Source organism: Lactuca virosa, chromosome 5 (genome assembly GCF_052849685.1).
Source record: "Lactuca virosa cultivar CGN04683 chromosome 5, Lactuca_virosa_CGN04683_v6, whole genome shotgun sequence".
NCBI lineage: Eukaryota > Viridiplantae > Streptophyta > Magnoliopsida > Asterales > Asteraceae > Lactuca > Lactuca virosa.
Genome location: NC_136430.1, coordinates 182,306,687 through 182,329,210, shown reverse-complemented (window position 1 = coordinate 182,329,210; position 22,524 = coordinate 182,306,687). Strand labels below are relative to the sequence as shown.

At 41.8% G+C, this 22,524-nt stretch overlaps 1 pseudogene; it reads right to left on the bottom strand.

Annotated features, from left to right (window-relative positions):
• Nucleotides 1-6,753: 6,753 nt before the first annotated feature.
• LOC145112100 (abscisic acid receptor PYL9-like) lies at nt 6,754-9,663 on the bottom strand (annotated as a pseudogene).
• Nucleotides 9,664-22,524: the final 12,861 nt, after the last annotated feature.

The following is a 22,524-nucleotide window of genomic DNA, read 5'->3' as shown; positions in this document are numbered from 1 at the left end:
CGGGTGCTACCTGATCCTTTATATCTCTTGCGCTTAGTAAGTAGTTCAGTAATGCTCTCAAAATTCTAGATTATCCGTTGGAGGTCGAGATTGTTGATGATCGTTCTTTGAGTGCTTTGAGGGTTCATTGTAGGTGTGTCCTAAACCTGTTCAGTGAGAGGTACTTTATTGACTTGGTGGTGATTCCTCTACAAGGATCGAAGGTTATCATCACAATGGACTAGTTAGGTCCCAATGGGGCCATGATTGACTGTGAGTGCCAGATAGTGAGAGTTCGAATCCCAAGTGGGGGAGAACTGGTTATTCCTAGCGAGGGAGCTTCGCACGACCTGCTCTATTTGTTCAGCTGTGAGGGCCAGGAGATATCTCCAACAGTGTTGTTCTAGGTTCCTAGCTTATGGTGTAGACACTCAAGTTGAGGGCATGGACGAGTTGAGTGGGATGCCCATTATGCAGGATTTCCCCGATGTATTTCCTGAGGAATTACCGGGAGTGCCCCTGAGAGGCAGGTCGAGTTTCAGATTGATCTGGTTCCTGGCGCAGCTCCAATACCAAGGCACGATATCAATTGGCACCACCATAGATGCAGGACTTGTCTACGCAGCTTCAGGAGCTGCTAGACAAGGGATTTATTTAGCTGAGTAGCTCACCTCGGGGAGCACCGATCATGTTCTTGAAGAAGAAAGTCGGTTCACACAGGATGTGCATTGACTACTGGGAGTTGAATAAGCTAATGGTGAAGAACCGTTACCTACTCCTGAGGATCGATGACTTCTTTGACTAGGTTTAGGGTGCATCTTGGTTCTCCAAGACTGATTTACGATCAAGCTACCATTAGATGAGGTTCGGGGATGATGATGTATAGAAGACGACCTTCAGGACTCGTTATGGTCTATACGATGTTGTGGTGATGCCATTCGGTCTCACCAATGCACTAGCAGCATTCATGGACCTCATGAACCGAGTTTGCAGGACGATGTTGGATCGGTCGATGATAGTATTCGTAGATGATATTTTGGTCTACTACAAGACCAAGGAGAAGCACAAGGAACAATTACGAGAGGTATTGGAGAGCCTGAGGAGAGAAAGTTTGTATGCCAAATTCTCCAAATGTGAGTTCTGGTTGCGCGAGGAGCAATTTTTGGGGCATATCGTCTACCAGAAGGGTATCTTAGTCGACCCGGCCAAGATCGAGGCCGTGATGTGATGGGTGGTTCCGAGGAGTCCATCTGAGATTCGGAGCTTCCTAGGTCTCTTAGGATATTACCGGAGATTTATTCGGGATTTCTCCAAGATTATAGTGCTATTGACCCGCTTGATGAAGAAGAATGTTACTTTTCGTTAGGGGCCCAATCAGTAGTTGGCTTTTGAGACGCTGAGACAGAGATTTTGCGAGGCCCTGATTCTCTTGCCTCCTGAAGGTATGGATGACTTTGTGGTTTATTGTGACGCCTCTATATCGAGTTTAGGAGTTGTTCTTATGCAAAGGGGTCACGTGATTGCTTACGCTTCAAGGAAGCTGAAGCCTCATGAGGCGAATTACCCTACACGTGATTTGGATTTAGGGGGCGTGGTTTTTTCCATCAAGATTTGGAGGCACTATCTGTAGGGGTTAGGTGTATTATCTACACACACCACAAGAGTTTGAGGTACCTGATGGATCATCCGAATTTGAATATGCAGCATCAGAGATGTGTGGATGTGGTAAAGGATTATGATTGCGAGATCTTGTACAACCCTGGGAAGACCAATGTGGTGGAGGATGACTTGAGCCATAAGGCAATGAGCACACCTATTGGGGATTTATGTCTAAGGATGGTTATAATTTCTCCTTTGTTGTATTCGATCAAGAGGGATCAGGTGGAAGGACTCAAAAAGAAAAATTAGACAACAGAGAGGATCTGAGGGAAAATTCCATTTTTTTGTCAGAGACAGTAGGGGTTGTTGACTCTGTGTGGCGGAATTTGGGTTTCGACTACTGGTAGGGTGAGGCAGACTGTTCTGGAAGAGGCTCATAATTCAAAGTTTTCAATCCATTCGGGGGCCACAAAAATGTATCAAGATCTGAAGTTGAGTTATTGGTGGTCCTGTATGAAAAGGGAGATAGCATAGTGTGTCCAGCGGTGCTTGACTTACAGGAAAGTCAAGGCTGAACATCAGAGGCCCCACAGCAAGGTGCAACCATTACCCATTCCCATATGCAAATAGGAATAGATTACCATGGATTTCATCACAAGGTCGCCAATGAAGACATGTCGAGTTAATTCTATCTGGGTCATTTTTGATAGGGTTACCAAGAGTGCAAATTTCATATCGATTGCTGAGAGTATATCTGTTGAGAAGCTAGCTGACATTTACATTCTGGAGGTGGTGGTTCGGCACGGGGTGCCCGTTTTGTTGGTTTTAGATCGAGATGTTCGTTTCACCTCCAAGTTTTGGAGGAAGTTCCATGAGGAGTTAGGTACTCAGTTGCATTTCAGTACATCATATCATCCCCAAACCGATGGACAGAGTGAACGGACGATTCAGACGCTCGAAGATATGTAGTGGGTGTGTGTGTTAAACTTTGGAGGGAATTGGGATACTTACCTCCTACTAGCGAATTTGTCCTACAACAATAGTTATTATGCCAATATTGATCGCCCGCCCTTCTAGATGTTATATGGGAGGAGGTGTAGGACCCCAGTTTGTTGGGGCGAGGTCGGGCATCGGGTCATGGGAAGTACTGAAGTGGTACTCAATACATCTAAGTTGATTCAGCAGGTGCGCGACAAGTTGCAAGTCGTGCAAAGTCGGCAGAAGAGTTATGCAGACCGACGATGTTCGAACCTCGAGTTCCAGGTGGGGGACTTAGTGCTTCTGAAGGTGTCACCTTGGAAATGTGTTATTTAATTTCTGAAGTGGGGCAAGCCAGGCCCCTGATTTATTGGTCCTTTTAGGATTACCGATCGGGTGGGCAAGGTTGCATACCGGCTAGATTTCCTGATAAGCTCACTCAAATCCACAACACCTTCCATGTTTCTTAGCTCTGGAAGTGTATGGCCGATGATTCGGCGGTAGTCCCTTTGGATAATATTCAGGTTGATGATCGCCTGAATTATGTTGAGAGACCATTGGCGATCTTGGATAAGAAGATGAAGGCCTTGCTGAACAAAGTAGTGTCTTTGGTCAAGGTCCAATGACATCATTGGAAGGGTTATGAATGGATGTAGGAGCCTGAGGCAGAGATGCGAGAGCACTACCCTGATTTATTCGTTGCAACGGACTTCAAGGACGAACTCTGATTCAAGTGGGGAATATTTGCAACACCAGTGTTGCAGGTATGTCCTTTGTGACCCAAATTTTAAAAGAAATTGCAAAAATGGTCCCTACGCTGGGCGTACAAGGCAGGTATGTCAGACATAGGTGCGTAAAGGAGGATCGTGGATCTCACACGTATGACGGGTGTATGTGCATGTATGTTAGGCGTAAGCAAGCAGGGTACAAACCCTACTTTTTAGGGTTTGGATCCTATTTAAAGAACATTGTGGTCTTTTATCATTTCTTAAATCTACCCTCCATCCCTCTAAACCCTAAGATCAAAAACCCTAGCCCTAAGAGCGACATTTGAAGTTTTTGAGTGAGTTTTGTGCATTCTTGTTTGTGAAGGAAGATCATCAAAGGAGTGGTGTTGTTCTCTAGCCTTTGGATCGACAACTACTCAACCTTGTGCATATTCTGGAGGTGTAAAGCTCCAGCCTTGATGTACATTTCTTTGGATATTGTTCAAGCTTAGGATTTTGCACCTTTTTGTCCCAAATCTTGATCCTGGAGAGTATGGAATACTCAAGGACCTTTAAATTGTCCTTTCAGATATTTTAGGATGTATTAAGTCATAAAAATGCAAGCTTGGATGTTGTTTCCCTTCCATGCATGATTTATGGATATATTGATGAGTTAAAAAGTTAAGGTTTTTGGATATTAACACTTAATAGACATGCAATATCGCAAAGTTGGAAACTTTATGGTTAAGGACATCATTTGGGGACTAGATCTGGATTTTGGATGAAAGGGCTTAAGGGATTAAGCACTTATTTGGATCATAAGGTGACAAAAGCGTACGCAGGGCATACCAAATGGTACGTTGTGCGTACATGGTCAGCTCCCCGACTTCTGGTCAATGCGGAGTACGCCGTGTGTACGAGTTGAGTATGCCCAGCGTAGTCAGCCAAGTTGACCAGTTTGACTCGTTTGACTTTTGACTTCGACCATGATTTGACTAAGTTTGAACTAGGGTATTTTGAGTATTTTGAACTATAGTCTAAGTATTGGTCACAGTTATATGTAAAGGTGACCAGTAGATTCGGTATTCGGAGCAACGTGTTATTGCAGCTATTTCGTCTATTCGTGAGGTGAGTCTCCTCACTATATCCATGTGTCGAGGCCACTTATGCCAACCCATGATTCGGTTATGTAGAATGCTAGCTGCTATGTGATATGTTTTTTGTGTGATCACGTTAAAATACACCCTAGGGAGGGGCACACTATTGTATGATTGGGATGAAATACACCCCAAGGCGGGGCCCACTATTGTATGTCGGGTTGATATACACCCTAGCATGGGGCCCACTATGATATGTTTGGGTTGAAATATACCCCAGGGTGGGGTCCATATTAGTTTATTGGGTTAAAGTATACCCCAGGGCTAGGCCTAGTTATATGTTTGGTATGTGGTACTTTGGGGGAACTCACTAAGCCTTGTGTTTACAATTTATGTTTTATGGTTTTAGGTACTTCTGGTACAAAAGGGAAGAGCCAGTGTGATGGAACAACATCCTCCCTTCATGATTTGCGCACCTTTTGGATACTATTACTCTAATGATTTTGATATTGTACTTTGTGGATGATTGGGAACAATTTGATGATCGAAACTACTGATTTTAAAAATGAAAATTTTATCACGATTTTTGTGTTGTTACAACATAACAGCTCTACGCCCTGCGTAGAACCTAGGATGGCAAAAATGAGGAAAATGGGGCTACGCCCTGTGCAATAAAGTTTACACCCCACATACTCCCAAAAACCCTAACTTAATCATTAATCTCTTAATACAGGGAGTTAAAAAACCAAACTTTTAGATCTAAACTAGATGGAAATCTTAATGGATAAAGTCTTTGACTTTATCGATTTGCATGTATAACAAGGGCACAAACTAATATCCAAAGTCCAATAAGTCACTCAAAGCTCAAAAACTCATGCATGGATGGATAAGAGTGACTAAGCTCTCATACTAAGCTCTCATTTTTATGACTTGACTACTCTCAAAATTTACTGGAAATGATACCCAAATGGCCAGGAGTAGCTCATACTCATGTGAACCAAGGTTATGGGGACAAAACCTAGAAATTCTTCAGCCTAAACTAGATCTATCATAAAAATTCATCAAGGTGGAGACTTTATACCTCTTGGAGATGGATGGGGGAAAGGAACTTCTGGATTCGAAGCAGATTCAAGCATCCAAGCAACTTCACCACCTTCTTCTTTCTTCAAAATGAACACAAAACACTCTCAAGGCTCAAAAATACACCAAAAGGAATTAGGGTTTAAAATGGAATGTTTAGGGGAATGGAGGATGAGAAAGGAAGGGCCTCAAGAGAGTTAGAGCCCTTAAATCAGGCTAAAAACCCAAATATTAGGGTTTGGACTCTGGGCAGGTATACGTTATGTACCAAGATCTACACCCTGCGTAGATCAGTAAAACTCGACCTCCAAGATACCCTTCTATGCATTGCGGATAAGGCTATCTATGTCCTGTGTAGATACACACCCAACATCAAAACATAAAAGTAAAGGGAAGAAATTTACCTGCAAGGATCGGGTGTTATAAATTTCCCCCACTTGAACTAGATTTCTTCTTTAAAATTATTAGCTGAAAATAGAACCAGATAATGCTCACACATCTTTGACTCAGGCTCCCAGGTCCACTCAGAACCCTTCCTATGCTGCCATCGGACCTTGACCAAAGTTACCACTTTGTTGCGCATGGTCTTCATTTTTCTATCTAGAATAGCCACTGATGTAATGCCCTGTTTCGAATCGTTTCTTATTTCGGGGAAGTGGTCAAAGATTGGGTATCAGCAGGCTTAGGACCTTTGAAGAATTGAGATTTGGACTCATTTGGAGGCGGGTGATGTATTTGGAATATCCGGGGGTTCGGTTTGTGTTTTGGAGCCAAGGGGTATTTCGGAAAGTTTCAGTTCAGGTTTTATGGAAACTAGGTGAGTAACCCCGCGTTGCGGGGTCAGGTGTGAGATTTTTTTTCGGTCTATCTTCATAGACTATTTGTTTATGCTTTGAACAGTGTCATAGTTGATATCAACATCAAGACATAGGAAATATTACATAGTTGACATACATATGGTTGTAGCACCATATGTATGGTAGGAAATATTACATAGTTGACATACATATGGTATTAGATATTACATTTTCTTTTTTGGTGTGCGATGTGGAGTTTGTTTTTGGTGTACTGATTTTGTTGTATCAGATTATCCGATGTGGCGACCATATTCTCCTTAACTGGATCTCTTGCATCTTCTTCCGTTGGGGAGGGTGGTATTTTGGTGTCGGTTGTTGACATCGTGTAAAAAGTCTAACAACGTAAAGACCCCCACAAAATCATAAGAAAACATGTAAATAATTATAAAAACAAAATATGTATAAACTTATTGATCAATAATCAACTGATAATCAATTGTAACTGTTGCCTACTTACTACTTTCTATTATAACCTTCTCTACAAATAACAACATAGCACATATAGGGGTTGTTGTCATCTCAGTCTCATTCCTTTTTTAATCACAAATCTCACCTTATGTGATACCTGTTGCAAAGATAAAAAGGCAGAGGCTCAACTAAGCTGTAACTGTGCCAACCCCTAAAACCTTTGCTGCATAAGGAAAGCAAAAACAGATTACTCATTAATAAATTAATATTTCATGGTTTTTTTTTTTATTTACCCAATGATCAAGAAGGCTTTTTTCTTGTTAATTATAGGATTTTGTAGAAAAGATTTAATGGAAATAATCCACCGATTTGCATTTGCCATCTGTTTCATCGATTGACCACTCCACGAGTAAAGAAGATGTAAAAGTTAGCGAAATCCCCCTCCATGGTGAGGAAACATTTTCTTTGATGAAATAGGTGGCAAAGGCAAATGGGGTCCAATCTTATTTCTTCAGTGGGTTGTTTTAACTTCTAATAAACATGAAGGTAAATTCACACAACTATCATTTAGGCACAAATCTTTTTAGGCAGTTTACAAAATTTCAAATAAAAATAGGACTTTAGCTTAAAATCATTAATGTGCTGATTCAAGATTTTTTATAAAATTGATCACCTACTTCGGCCGAAAATAAAATTAGAATAGTGTTACCATGGAATGTTGTATTTTGAAAGGTTTATACAAACCTGGTCTTTTTCTTAGATTAGATAATTGTCATCTTCAAGGAAATGGACCTGTTAGACCACAAAGAAAAAAAAAAAAAATATATATATATATATATATATATATATATATATATATATATATATATATATATATATATATATATATATATATATATATATATATATATATATATATATATATACAAAGCAGGTTCCAATCAGTTGAGCTACCAATTTTGTAACTAACTGTAATTTTATTTCTATCAGTTGTTGCCTAAATGACATTAACTCTTTTATAAATGAACAACCCGTATATATGACAACTTTCTTACTTTAGCTGTGTTTTAGCACAAGCTAAATATAAAACTTTCATCATTTTAGTCCTCCATTTTGAACTGAGGCAAGTTAGGTAAGAAGCTTCAGATTTTCAAAGGGTATTTTGGTCTTTTACCATAGTTAAAAATACGTTGCTAGTTTTTGATTTATTTGTAAAAGCTAAAAAATTGCTTGAAATCTAGAAAGTCGAAATCTCATGCACATGTCTACTCTATTTTCCAAACAAACTTTACAAAATGTAAAATATTTTAATAAGCACTTGCAAATCGTTTGGAAGAAATAGTAACACACATTTAAACCTTGGCCAGGAAATAACAACACAGTTTTAAAACCAATTATAAAGCTTTAAAAGTATTTTGTTATTTTTTGATGTCAGATTAAAAGTTTATATTACCCTATTGAAAAGACAGGTTTGTCATACCCTGTTGTAATGCAAGTTGAGACTCCTGTCAAATGTAGATGTTGGCAATGTAACATGATTTACCTTGGCAATGTCCAGGCTGTTTGTGAAATCAAGTTCTTTGGCATTGATTTCATATGGTATTGTTTTCCATTATATACACCGTTGAACATGTTATCTGCATCAACAGATTAAAAAACACCAACCAATAACAAAAGCAGTAAAATTTCATGAAGCTTTGCTAGACTTTTGTCAAACTGATTGCTTCATTTGTTGTTGTTTCTCCATTTTTACTGTAAAAAAAAAAATCAATTACACAACTTGTCCTAAACCGATTATATGCCCCTGCCACATGTCAAATACATTAAAAAGAATTAATACATAAATCCTATGGTTTGCAATAACATATAGTAAATAGTTGGAAATAAAGAAGAAATATATTTCACTATATAAATCTCTGACACACAAATGTTGAACCAATGTTCACAGGCCCTCACCAATGCTCTGCAAACAATGAGCTGCTTCTTTTTCTACTATATCATAAAACCGCTATATTTACATAACTTAATGCAGAAAATACTTCAATTTGAAAAAAAAAAGTTTAAATGCAATGAGACATTAACACTAACAGTAACGCTTTTTATTAAGACCACAACAGGTTACGCTAACCTCTCTGGTCCTCCTGCACAACCATCCGTTCAGATACTTCTGAAAGAGAGTTAAGATTGCAGTTAATCAACGCCTACACAAAGTAACACGTGTCATCCTTTGTGTTTCCATCAGGAATATCCACCACGAATGACTCAATCACTAATGTTCCTGATCTTCCTTCTATTATCTCTGGATGAACAGTCAGAATTGAGGAATAATTCTGTAAAAGTTTCAGAAAAAATGAATATAAAAATGGAGATTAAGAGATTGAGAATTTGATTTTGATCATATATCTTTAGCCTGTGGTCACCACCAACGATTTTGATGCCAAGGATGTGTTCGTTGTCATCAAGAAGTTCTAACCTTTAAGTACTGGTGGTGGCAGGAAGCCCTGATTTGACATTCACCTGTCGAACACTGCCTATGTTAAGATCCCCATGCATAGTACACCTGCTCACAAATGGTTTGGACTTTTGAGGTTGATCAAATCTCCTAACTAATGAGCAAACCTGAAAAAGAAAATCGAATGAAACTGTTAAAGAACAAAGGTTGATACTTGACTAAATATGTCAATAACATTGAGTCACGTGCAAGAAAGGCGTCTCCTCAATGATCGATTTATATATATATATATATATATATATATATATATATATATATATATATATATATATATATATATATATATATATATATATCGATCAAAAATTTTAGTTTGTATACATTTAAAAAATTCCAAGGTCAACACAGAAAAGAACACAAACACCGGTGAACACATTAGCGACGCAGGACTTCTTTGATGTTGATGCCTCGGTTAGCGACGACTCATGGTGGAGGAACAAACGCATCGCTGGTTGAGTGGATGTTAGTTTGGAGAAAATCGATACCTGTACGTGTACGTTTCAGGTGATGGATCAGAGCACCGATTTAGGGTTTAATGGCTTGGATGAAGGAGTAGCGGTGGTACTGTGGTGACCTTCTGCAGCAGATCCGTCCCAGTAGTGGTAGTATGAAGTCATCGACAGTACCATTCTGTGATTGGGTTAGACGTTTAGGCTTCGTTTTGGGCTTAGACGTTTTGGGCCCTGTTGGGCCATTAGGTTCTAGATTGATAATTATTTTGAAAGGCCTACTATGGGATTTGGGCCCAATTTGGAATATTGGGCCATGGTTTTGGCCTTGGATGGGTAATTAGGGTTAGGCCATTGGATTGTTGGATTGGGTCTTGGCCTTGGGCCAAGTTATGGAGAGGGTAAAAAGGTCTTTTACTCTAGTTCAGACTTTTAGTATGAGTTGGATCCCAATATTTCTTTGGATTATGTTTTGTGATTATAGCGTGGGGATTTTAGCGGGCCAGCAGCCAAAGATTTATCTGCGGGGTTCAGAAGTGCAATGTAAGTCTCCTCACTGAGTTTAGTGGGTCGAAGGCACCAATTTTGGCCCATGGTTTATATGTTCGGATGCTAGATATCCGCGTGACTCTTACATGTGTTATGTGATGGTATGCTTACCGTGAAAGGCTCGATGCCAGGTGAGGCCTGATGAGTATATTGTATGCTAGTTATCAGTATATGTTTTTATGCTTACCGGGAAAGGCCCAATGCCAGGCTGGGCCTGATGAGTATAATGTAAGCTAATTATCGACATATGTTTTTATTCTGACAAGGCCCGATGTCGGGCGGGGCTCGATGACTGTATGGTATGCTATGGTCTTTGTGTTTATTGCATGTGCTAGTAAGATTATATGTTTACATGATTATATGGTTATTTGATTAAGTGTGCATCAGGCGGGGCCCGATGTCAAGTGGGGCCTGGTGATTCTTGTAATCCGAGCGGGGCTCGATGCCAGGCGGGGCCCGAGGCTGAGTGGGGCTTGATGTCGGGTGAGGCCGAGGCCGAGTGGGACTCGAGACTGGGCGGGGGCCCAATATGTAATTTATGTATGTATGGTATGTGTTATCTTGGGGAATTCACTAAGCTTTGTTCTTATGGTTTTTAGCTTATGTTTCAGATACTTCGGTTTTCAAATGGAAGAGCTCAAGATGATTGTAGAGCGCACACCACATATTTCCGCATTCTGTGATTTACTCTGATAACTATGATGTATTAATAGAGCTTTGATTTCCTTGGTTTATGAAATTAAGGTGATGTACTATTTTCATAATTTAAAAATCAAAAGTTTTTGGTTCTTATAAGTGGGACGTAACAAGTTGGTATCAGAGTCTTGGTTTGAGGGATTCGGGCACACTCTCGGGTATGTCTGAACTCAAACTGAGGATTTGGTAAAAATTTTCAAAAAAGAAAGAAAAATGATTTAAAAGGGGAAAACAAGTTTTCTAATACAAGAATGGGTGTGGTGCATGCAATCGACCGGACCCAAGTAAGTTTCTCCCAAAAAAAACCCATACATGTTATATAATATGATTTAATTTATGAATCTATGAATCACATGATAGTTAGGGCTAAGGATATACTCAGTGTGTGCATGGTAGAATGATAGGAGTGATGCCTTTGTATGACTGTTATTTGATCATGTAGACTTTCATGCTAGTTCTAATTAGTCACTGGTAGATTGGCCTGATATATGATGCCTTGTAGCCTAGGAAGGATGGGATGCTAGATTGGGTATAATTTGTATGCGTAAGGTAATCAGTAGCAGGAGTGGGAGCTCCAAGTATGAGTTGTAGTATGTCGGATTGGATGCTTCCGATTATTCTATGGATTGGAATGTTACTGCATGAATGTTGCTTGCTTTGTGCTTTCTAGAACTCATAAGTGATGTGAGTTAACTATTAACTGAATATGTCAAGTCACATGTGGCAAAGGTTGGATAATCTTAGAGTGACAGATTAGACCCTATTGCACAGCTCTTGTTTGAGTCTAACCGTTGTAGGGATGAGTCTCTTACTCGAAGGCTTATCTAAGCTTTGTTGACATTATGAGAAGTTCTTCAGCAGCTGATGGCAGGGTGGGAACCTACGAAAGCCTAGGGAATGCTTCAGCGGGTTTTGTTGTGCTGGTTAGTGAGTGTTTGGTGTATGGATTTAAGAATATGACTTAGAGGATTCGAGAGGATTCTTGAGGAAAGTATGGGTAGGTGTGTAAGGTAGTATTGGGCCCGTACCACTGAAAGCACAGGATCCATACTCGAATCGGGGAGAGTCTTGGAGAATCTAGGAAGCCTGTAAGATGAGGATTCATGGGTATGTTCTGATCTTTTGCATGTTGTTTTCGGTATGGTGTTGAGCACTCAAGAATGGGGTTCACGTTCTGGTATCAGCTCAGGTGCAGGTACTGAGCCGATCGATGCGCAGATGTGGGAGTTCATCTCATCGGAGATTACTCAAGGTATTTTGGAATGGACCCCGGTGATATTTTGTTCAGTCAAAGAAGGGATTTTGCAGCTCTTGGATGGTCATCTCGGGGCCTTCAGGGCGAGATTGTAGCGGGGAAAGTCCATTATGTTTCCGCTGAAATCAAGTGGGCCACAAGAAGGCCGACTGTCAGATGTTGAGGGGTGTAGTAGTGAGTGCATCTACTCCGGTTTCTTCGAGGATCTCTTATGGTCGTAAGGATGGGGCAAGAGCCCCAGCTGGGAGGACCTGAGGATTGCAGTGTCAGTCGGGGGAGGTCAGGATTACTTCAGGTGCTATTACGAATATGTTATCTTCTGCTTTCTTCTGGGTTATCATCGAAAATTTGTATTGCTTTGGAATTTTTCTTCGGTTTGGGTAAGCAATATCTCGGGTTTTATTTTCTGCTATTGTCTGTGTTACATTATCAAGGATTGTTATATGCCATTGTGCATGCCGAAAGTCTCTTATGAATCATTAGTGGGTCGCATCTTGTTAAGCGGGTTTCAATGTGTTCGGTTGCTATTTCAGTTCTGGATGGGATCAATCCAGGGGGTATTGTTTGGAGGATCTTTTTTCAGAGTTAGCAGGTTAGTTCTCCAGTGAAGTCAAGGCATAGTTGTTTTATCTTTTGATCTGGTGGGATCGGCATTCGTCTATGGAAGAACTTTTGGGATTTAAACACTACTGTTACTAGGGGAGGAGCGGTAGTAAGAGGATGGTGGTGATGGTTGCAGGAGTTACTTGCTCGTTGTAAGTGTATGGGGGAATTTTGTATTTCGCATGGGTGGTAGATGGTTAGAATTCAGTAATTCTTTGAGGATGGAAGTTAGGGTGAAGATTCGCCAGTTCAGAGCAAGGGTTATGGTTTTTAGTCTCCAACATAAGAACTTAAGGATTTGGTGTGGTGTCATGGTAATCATTTAGGATTATCGGGATGTTGGAATCTCTGGGAGTATCTATATGAATTTCAGGAGTTGGGCGATCATAGAGTTGGCTAGTAATGGAACGCTAGTATTGGTAAGCACATGTCATACGCGGTTCATGATATATGAGGTTTGATGGGTTGGGAGTCCATCAGATTTATGGGATGAGAAATCTTCGTTGAATTTAAGTGGGGGAGAATCGATTAGAATTTATGGGAGTTGGATTGGGTGTGGAACTACGGCAAGTTTCACATCCCGGTTAGGAGGAGAGATGACCCAATTGGTCGTTTGGATTGAGGATGTGCAAGTGGGAGTTCGGGAAACTTCCGACAGTTGGTCGGCATCTTCTTTGTTATGCATAGCAGTCTTATGGATGGATCCATGTTGAGGGTTGTGTTAGAGCCTCACTGCCTATTCTTGTCTAATGAAGGCTTTGGTCTTCGAAGCATGACCTGAACACCTGATTGATTTCAGTCGAATTTGGGTTCGATTCGGGATAATTGGGGTTGAGATGGTTTAGGTGTGGTGAAATCAGGGATGGTAACCATAGTTGGTTTGAAGTATTATAAGAATGTGATGGGATATAACATTCACCAGTTGAGGTAGCCTATCGATGAGGTGGTCACGAGTTTAGAGGAGGATCAGTTCATTCCTTGGGCACGACGGACATGATTGTCGAGGTACATTTCTCTGTTTTAGGTTCAGGACCATTGGGGTACGAGGTGGAGTCGGGCCTATGTAGCTCTATATGGGTGGGACCCATGGGCGAGGCCGGTCTGTGGTATAGTTGGGTGGGACCCGTGGGCGAGGACCGTGTGTATATGGCAATGCAGGTGGGACCTGTTAGAGACCGTTGGGTCAATGTTATAGATCTTGGGTTACATGACTGAGTGTGTGGTCAGTGTGTGACGCAAAAGGGTATATAGGTTGGGTAGCCTTGTTACTTGGACTCTTGGGAACCTGGTGGTAGGACCAGGTGCGAGACTGGTAGTCTCTGCAATGGGTCGAGAACCTTTATGTATTCCAGGTTGGTTTTCGGGTGGGAACTCGCATTAGGAATCACGAGTGGTTATGTGCAGGATTTTCTTTTCAGCAAGAATCGAATTAAGGAATCCACATGTCAGGGGCATCAGTTGAAGGGTTCAGGGGTAAAGAATGGATTCAGTTTTGATGGTAGATCAGGCCCTTGTGATTGTGTTTTGGATTGGTTCTATATTTGAGGGGCATCAAGATAAGTCAAGGTAGTATTAGTGATTTAAGACTCGTCTGTGGTGCCGCTTGTTATTCGAAGAATATGCTAAGACACTTGCAATTTGGATTAAATAATCTCAGAGTAAATGATTGGACCCTGTTGCGCAACTCTCATCAGAGTCTAACCGTTGCATGGATGAGTCTTCTACTCGAAGCATTATATGAGCCTTTTGTTAAGTATAAGTCTTCTACAACAATGAATGGTCAGTCATTTTGTTCCCAATAGAAGCATCAAGTCAATCAAGAGTAGGAAGCGTTTTGTTTGAGTCTAGACTTCAATGACGATTCGACCTGGTAGTGGTTCAGTATGAGCGGTCTGTCGGGGAGTCAGGCCAATTCGAGAATTCAGGTTTCGGGAAAGTAGAGGTGGTTTTCTGAAAGGGTTTAACGATTCGTTCATCTTCGGCTTGGAGAGACCTGCTAAGGTTGGTTCCGGTTGCCTTGGAACGGTTGTGGTATGCTCGGGGATGTATCCGTGTTGCACGGTTGTCTGGCGTGCAGAGGATGGTAATGAATGATTTCGAGGACGAAATCTTATTTAAGTGGGGGAGTGTTGTAATTCCCTGTTCTGAATATTTTCTTTTTTCGGGGAAATGGTCAAAGATCGGGTATCAGCAGGCTTGGGATCTTTGAAGAATTGAGATCTAGACTCATTTGGAGGCGGGTGATGTATTTGGATGATCTGGGTGTTCGGTTTGTGTTTTGGAGCCAAGGGGTATTTCGGTAAACTGTCAGTTCGCGTTTTATGGAAATTGGATTCTTGTTTAGGAAATTTTATGGCAGGTATGAGTTGATAAAAGCGTAGAGCTTCTCGTTACCTTTTCATGGATATAAGGATCATCGGAATCGGATTTATAACGAAAACGTTATGGGCTTCGGAGTGTTTTAGGGTTTAAGAGGAAACTCTAGTACGTGTGGAGTACTAGTGTAAAGGGTAGTATGTGAGGCGTAATTTGGTGTACGCCTAGCGTACTGCGAAGGGTGGATCGGGAGTGTAAGGCCTCGTACGCTGGGCATACGAGGATTACGTGGGGCGTATGAGGAGTTAGTTGAAACCCTAATTTAGGGTGTTGTACCCTATATAAGCATCTTAAGTCTTTAAGGATGGCCTCTTTACCATCCTCCAAGCCCCCGAAACCCTAGAAATCATCCCTTAGCCTCCATTGATGTGCATTTGAGCTCTTGAGGAGAATTTGGTGTTGTTTTGCTCATTTTTAAAGAGATTGAAGAAGGAGGAAGGTTCATAGCTTGGTGGGGAACTTAGAGATCTAGAATCATTCATCACTTTGCAAGCTCCTAGAGGTATCACGTATAAATCTTGATTTGTTAATGCTTTTGGGTCCCTTTTTGGGTTGATTGATGAGTTAGATATTTGAAGGACTTATTCTTTTGGATCTAAGTTCATTGAGAGTTCCTTATGCATAAAGGTGCCAACTTTATGGGGTATTGGGTATCATGCATGAATTAAGTCATATGTTAAGTCCTTTTAAAGCTTAAGAGATTCATTTAGCCATGCATGAATGTAATGTTGGTAAATTTACGTTATTATCTAGCTCAAAGAAGCCAGATCTATGTTTTGGGATCAATGTCTTAGCTAATTACGAAGAAATTTGAGTTTGCGTTGAATGGAGGAGTATGTTAGGCGTACAAGCCTATATGCGTAGCGTAAAAGCCCTTAAGCCAGTACGCTTAGTGTACAAGCTGAGTACACCCCACGTACTCAACAGGAATGGATTTCGGTGTTTGGACTTCGTTTTGGGATATCCTCTGGGCTTAGATGTTTTGGGCACCGTTGGGCCATCAGGTTTTGGATTGATAATAATTTTCAAAGGCCCACTATGAGATTTGGGCCCAATTTGGAAAATTGGGCCATGAATTAGGCCTTGGGTGGCTAATTAGGTTTGGGCCATAGGATTGTTGGATTGGGCCTTGGCCTTGGGCCAAGTTATGGAGAGGGTAAAAAGGTCTTTTACCCTAGTTCAGACTTTTAGTATGAATTGGGATCCCAATATTTATTTGGATTATGTTTTGTGATTATAGCGAGGGGATTTTAACGAGCCAGCAGCCAGAGATTTATCTGCGGGATTCAGAAGTGCACGGCGAGTCTCCACACTGAGTTTAGCGGGTCGAAGGCACCAATGCCGGCCCATGGTTTATATGATAGGATGCTAGATGTCTGCTTGACTCTTGCATGTGTTATGTGATGGTATGCTTACTGGGAAAGGCCCGATGCCAGGCGGGGCCTGATGAGTATATTGTATGCTAGTTATCAGTATACGTTTTTTTGCTTACGAAACCACATGGCAGGCGGGGCCCGATGACTGTATGGTATGCTATGGTCTTTGTGATTATTGCATATTCTAGTAAGATTATATGTTTATATGATTATATGGTTATATCATTAAGTGTGTATCGGGCGGGGCTGAATGTCAGGCAGGGCCTGGTGATTGACAGATCTGTATTCTGAGCGGGGCTCGATGCCGAGGGGTCCCGAGGCCAAGTGGGGCTCGGTGTCAGGACGAGACCGAGGCCGAGTGGGACTCGAACCGGGTAGGGCCCGTTGGAGGGCGGGTGCCCAATATGTAATTTATGAATGTATGGTATGTGGTATCTTCGGTAACTCACTAAGGTTTGTGCTTATGGTTTTCAGTTTATGTTTTAGGTACTTCGATTTTCAAATGGAAGAGTTGGGGATGATTGCAGAGCACACACCACATGTTTCTGCATTCTGTGATTTACTCTGATAACGATGATGTATTAATAGAGCTATGTTTACCCTGGCTTATGAAATTGAGATGTTTTACTATTTTATTAATTTAAAAATGAAAATATTTTGGGTCTTATACATGGGACGTTACAGCTGGTCTCTCCAGATAATTTAGGCACACATCAAAATGAATGTTATCCAAAGAAACAACCACTGAATCGTCAACCACACACTTCCGAAGCTAAGAAAATGGAAGGTGCTGTGAATCTGACAAAGCTCCTCAGATAGATCCAATCGGTAGGCTACTTTGCCTAACTTGGCCACTACTCAGAACGGTGCAAAAAATAAGGGTACCATATTGCCCCGTATGACACCCTTCCAGGGCGATAACTTCATTAAAACCATATCTCCAACCTAAAACTCTAACTCGGATCATTGTCTATTAGCATAACGCTTCTTTCAGCTCTAAGCTGTTTGTAACAGTTGTACGATATATTGGATAAGCCTCATCGTCTAAAGCACCACCTTGGTCCTCCCTATGACCCAGTGGTCGACCTATCCCCAATAAACTAGTTCACAACACTTCCACCCACAGAGAAGCTCGTACGGCGAGGTACCGATACTAGAATGATAGATGTTGTAGAAAAACTTAACTACGGGAAGGTAGGAGTCCCTACTCCCACCGAAATCAATGGCACTAGCCATCTACATATCATCGAGCACCTGAATGGTCCGCTCAATCTGACCATCAATCTGAGGGTGATAAGTCGTATTGAAAAGCAGTCTTGTACCCAACTCCTCATAATTAGATATGATAGAAATTGTTACCACATGGCGAGCTACAATCTCACGCACATACATATCGGCCAATTTCTCGGCCGAAGAACCCTCCCGGATTGAGAGAAAATAAGCACTCTTGGTCAAACGATTGACAAGGACCTAAATAGCATTGAATCCCTTGGCCTTCCTCGACCACTTGGTGATGAAATCCATGGTGATATATTCTCATTTCCACATGGGAACCTCCGAAGCCTGAAGCTTTCCGTGCTACCTCTAGTGCTCTGCCTTGACCATCCTGTTGGTCAAGAATCTCTTCACATACCATGCTATCTCCCGCTTCATGCATGGCCACCAATAACTAAGTCTCAAATCTCGATTCATCTTTGTGGCTCCATGGTGAATTGAGAACCTGGAATTGTGTGCCTCCTCCATCACTGTCTGTCAGACCCCGCCAGAAAAAGGAACCCAAACCCGACCGCACTCGGTTAAAAGCCTATGACTATCAGTAGCAAACCTATCAATCTGACCTCTGATCCTCTCCTTCTTCCAGTTCTCCATTTTGATACCCTCGGCCTGATCCTCCCTAATCAAATCTAAAAGTATTGAATCGATAGTCATCTTCATACGAAGATCTTGCACGAGAGTACTAGCTGCCTTATGGCTCAAAGTGTCGGTGACAACATTGGCCTTCCCAGGATGATAGAGAATCTCACAATCAAAATCCTTGACCACGTCCATACATCTGCACTGCCTCATGTTTAGATTTGGCTTATCCATAAGATATATCAGACTCTTGTGACCTGTGTAGATGGTACAACATACCCCATAAAGATAATGTCGCCAATCTTGAGGGCGAAAACCATGGCCCCCCGACTCCAAGTCATGTGTTGGGTACCTAACCTCGTGAGACTTCAGCTACGTGGATGGATAAGCTATGACCCTGCTTCACTACATGAGTATCGCCCCTAATCTTGTGATTGATGCATCAGAAAATACCATAAAATCCGTAGTACCCTTAGGAAGGGTCCATACCGGGGTCTCACATAACTTCCTCCTCAGAGTCTCAATGGCAGCCTGCTGCCCAGGCCCCCAACGGAAATCCACACTTTTCTTAATTAGGCGGGTCAGAGGAACAATAATCTTGAAGAAATCTGAATAAATCTCTGATAGTAACCAACCAACCCCAGAAAACTGCTAATCACAAATGGGGACTTCAGAACCTCCCATTGCATCACTGCCTCAATCTTAGCTGGATCAACCATAATCCCGTGCTGAATGATGAGGTGTCCCAGAAACTGGACCTCTGATAACCAAATTTCACACTTGGAGAACTTGGCATAAAGCCTCTCCCGTCTCAGTACTCCACGTAGCTCCCTCAGATGTTCCTCATGTTACTCCTTGGTCTTGGAGTAGAACATAATATCATCATTGAAAACAATGACCGACTGGTCGAGCATCGGTCTGCACACCCGGTTCATCAAATCCATGAACGTTGCTGGTGCGTTGGTAAGCCTAAACGGCATCACCAGGAACTCGTAATGACCATAACGAGTTCGAAATGTTATCTTCTCCACCTCCTCCTACTTGACTCTCATTTGGTGGTAACCCGACCTTAGATCAATCTTGGAAAACTAGGAAGCATCTTTCAACTGATCGAAGAAATCATCAATCCTAGGGAGTGGGTAACAATTCTTCACTGTCAACTTGTTTAACTCCCGATAGTCGATGTACATATAGTGAGAACCATCCTTCTTCTTCAGAAATAGAATCAATGCTCCCCAGGGTCAGCTGCTCAGTCTAATAAACCACTTGCCTAACAACTCCTGAAGCTGAGAGGACAACTCATGCATCTCTGGTGTTGTGAGGCGATACGGCGCCTTAGAAATCGGGGCCGCACCGTGAGTCAAATCGATCCTGAACTCCATATGCATCGTGGGAGGCACACCGGGTAAATCCTCTGTGACTACATCTAGGAATTTTCTGACTACTGGCACATCTAAAACATAAACTCTCCCCTCATCCCGGCTGTCAACCACATACGCGAGGTAACCCAAACACCCATGTTGAAGATATTGTCGAGCCCTGTCAGCTGAACAAAAAGTTGAACCAACCCTAGTACCCTCGCTATAAATGTTAGTTCTCCCTCACTTGGGGTCTTAACTACCACTAGCTATCTCTCACAGTCAACCATGGCCCCAAATCTACTCAACTAGTCCATCCCCACAATCACGCACACATCACCCATGGGGTTAGGAATCAAGTCAATCCGGTAGGACTCCCCAAATATCTCCAAAGTACAATCCCAAAAAACACTTGAAGAAGAAACCATGTGTTCGTTGGCGATGGAAGCTTGCAGCGGAGACTCCAACTACCTAAGTGCCATATTGAAATCTCTACTAAAAGACTGAGACACAAAGGAAAGACTCACACCTGGGTTGAAAAGCATAAGAGCAAGCAAGGAATTCACTAAGAATTTACCAAACAGAAATACAGTCATATGAATATAGGAAAATAACTTGACAAAATAATAAATGAAAACATATCGGTAACAACGTCAGGTGCTTCCCTGGCCTCCTCTGATGTGAGCTGAAAAGCACGACCCCTGGCCTTCGGGACCTTAGCCCTCCTTTGACGCCCATCTGTGATCCGAATAGTGGTCGGATTCGGTGCTTGCACTGGCTTCGTAGCAAAAAATGGACAACTGGCCTTCACATGGCCAACCTGATCACAGTGGTAACAAATCCTGATGCTTAGCAGTAGAGGCTGCAGACGACAATCCCACGCATAATGCCCCTTCCTACCGCAATTGCGGCATGCTGTCGCTGATCGGCACACCCCCTCATGCGCCTTACCACACTTGTCACAAGTGTGTCCCCTCTTCCATCCGAATCGCGAATCAATAGGTTTGAACCGCTTCGCTGATGGTTATGTCTGAACTGGGATCTACCTCCTCTCTCTTATTTTAGTCTCAATCTCAATACCTCTCCTCCAAGGGGAAGACTGCAGCTTGGAGAGAGAACTATACATCTTGGTTGATACAAACTCGCAGATCTCCGTCTTAAGCATGCTCAAGTAAAGGGACATTTGACCCTGCTCTGAAGCAGCATACTCAGGGCAGAAAAGGGCTCTCTCAGTAAACATTTGGTGATCTCCGTCACCGACTCCGTCGTCTGCTTCAGTTCCAGATACTCCTGGGTAACCTATCCTTCTCCACTAAGGGAACATACTCGGCATAGAACATATCAGTAAACTGCTCCCAAGTAACTGCTGCTTTCTCTGTAGGAAAATAAGCACCTGTCACCAGCTTCCAGTAGTCCTTTAACCCCAAAGGAAGAAGGTTCAAGGAAAACTTCACCTTCTAGTCCTCTGGGCACGAGAAAGTAATGAAACAACCCCTCCACATCAGATAACCACCTCATAGAAACAATTAGTCCTTGACCCCGCCTCACTCCGGGGGGCTTTGTGTTTCTCAAGTCCTAATATTGAAGCATCCCTTTCCCCTGGAGTCCCACAGCAGCAACAACTGCAGTGGTTGCAGTAGTAGCAACCTTAGTGATGGTAGCATAGCACTCATCAAACATCTCGATATCATGGCAGTCTTGATAGACCCAAATACCTTAGTGACGACAACATAATGCTTATTAAACATCAAGAATCTCATCATCAGTCAATCCTGGCCTCTCTGGGCCATTAGTTCCTGATCTCGAACCTCTAGTGATCGCCATACTTAAAAACAAACCGAAATACATTAGAAAAGCGATAATTCATACTGCTAAATAACTATGGACTCGCTAAATCCTCGGGGTTCGTGACTTCCTCGATACGCATACAGGTCATGTGCTTTAGGTATTATGGGCCCATACTACCTTCCACACCTACCCGTATTTGTGTCAAAGGATCGTCACGAACCACAAGGCCACCAAGCCCAAACTACTAAGATATGCATACATCCTACACTCACCCTATCAAAAGTGGCTAATCATTCCTTCTGTTGGCATACTACAACCGCACTCACTCATGAAACTTCGACTAACCCTGCAACAGCTCATGAATGCTAATCATACATAACAATGAATTCGATAGAAAGTCGAATACTTGATTCTACCCTAAGCCCCCAACCAGACGAGGAACAGGAAATAAGGCTAAATCAAACACTCTCATCATATAAATTCTTAGTTATATACGAATATGATGTACACACTAAGAAACCACAGTAATAATGTCAGTTCTATATAGCATATCAAGAAATTCTCATAGGCTATCAGGCATCTCAAATCAAGAAATTCTATCATACAATTCTTGAGGATCCCTAGACTATAAACTAGCATGCAGTAATATCATATCATCAATACAAATAACAAGTGTGGGTATCTTGGGAAATACTTTCCATGGCTTCGGTTGATTATACACATCACATCCTTTCTGTCGGTCTTTTTAGAGTTAATTTTAAAAAATATTTTACAGACCCTTAGTTTGAGTCTTGAATCCTGCAAGTGTTCATCCAATTCTCTCAAACCAGGGCTTTGATACCAACGTGTAACATCCCAAAAATCATGATAAATTTTTTATTTTTTAGAAACCGTTTTCATAAACCATAAGTCGTACATCACATTGTCTATAAACATAGTCATAAATCAGAGTATCCAAAAACATCTCTCAACATAAATCTCAAGATGATTTGTACAATCTCGC